Genomic DNA, 1,322 nt, shown 5'->3' on the forward strand with positions numbered 1-1,322 from the left:
TCAACTTTGGCATGCTCGCTGAGGAAAAGGCAGGTAAAGGTTGTGGATAAAAGTCCGAAGAACCTCGCTACAATTGCCAAAATCTTTCCGCTGCCATTCAAAAATGGACTACTCCTCCACACCTCCTCCCGTCCATGCCAAACGGCGTTTTCTCTCAACTTTGGCATGCTCGGAGAGAAAAAAAGGCAGGTAAAGGTTGTGGATAAAAAAGTAAAAAATTGCCAAAATACTTTCTGGGCCCTCAAAAAAAGGCCTACTCCTCAACGCCTGCTCCCGTCCATGCCGAACCGCGTTTTCTATCAACTTTGGCATGCTCGGAGAGAGAAAAAAGGAAAAAAAGAAAAAAAAGGTCCAGTAAAGGTTGTGGATAAAAGTAACCGGCTTTGGAGAATTGCCTGAATCCTTCCGGCGCTGTGAAAAAAAAAGACCAAAAAAAAGACCTGGTCGTCAACGCCTGCTCCTGTCCATGCCAAACGGCGTTTTCCTCTCAACTTTGGCATGCTCGCTGAGGAAAAGGCAGGTAAAGGTTGTGGATAAAAAGTAAACGCGCTGTGGAGAATTGCCCAAATCGTTCAGGCGCCGTGAAAAAAAGAAAGACGTAGTCGTCAACGTCTGGTCCCGTCAATGGCGAAGGGCGTTTTCTCTCAACTTTGGCATGCTCGCTGAGGAAAAGGCAGGTAAAGGTTGTGGATAAAAGTCCGAAGAACCTCGCTACAATTGCCAAAATCTTTCCGCTGCCATTCAAAAATGGACTACTCCTCCACACCTCCTCCCGTCCATGCCAAACGGCGTTTTCTCTCAACTTTGGCATGCTCGGAGAGAAAAAAAGGCAGGTAAAGGTTGTGGATAAAACTCCAAAACCTCGCTACAATTGCCAAAATACTTTCTGGGCCCTCAAAAAAAGGCCTACTCCTCAACGCCTGGTCCCCAGGCACGTGCTGGGGGGCCTCAACTCAGGCTCTGCCCAATGTGGATCAAGGTCCACCTTCGCAGCGCCTTATGCGACACCCTGGTTGTGGGGGACGCGGCGTGGCGTGGCGGATCGCTCCGGTCGGCGCACAGCCGGCAACGGTCGACCCGTCCGCCTGGCTTTACTGCCCCCGCGCTTCTGTCTTTTGCACTGGCAAGCTAGCGACCGCTCGGCGTGCGAGGCCCGAGTCGGGGGACGGGAGTCTCGGGAGCCCACCAGCTCCCCGCAGGCTACCCGCCCGGCTGCCGAGCTTCCCGCCTGCGCGTCCAAGTGTGAACGCGCACGGCCGCCTCGCCGGGCTTCCTTTGCCGGGGCTCGGCTTGTCGGCCGGCGTCTCACGGTCCGTAGAAGG

The sequence above is a fragment of the Babylonia areolata genome, unplaced genomic scaffold (genome assembly GCF_041734735.1).
Source record: "Babylonia areolata isolate BAREFJ2019XMU unplaced genomic scaffold, ASM4173473v1 tig00007149, whole genome shotgun sequence".
In the NCBI taxonomy this organism is placed as follows: Eukaryota; Metazoa; Mollusca; class Gastropoda; order Neogastropoda; family Buccinidae; genus Babylonia; species Babylonia areolata.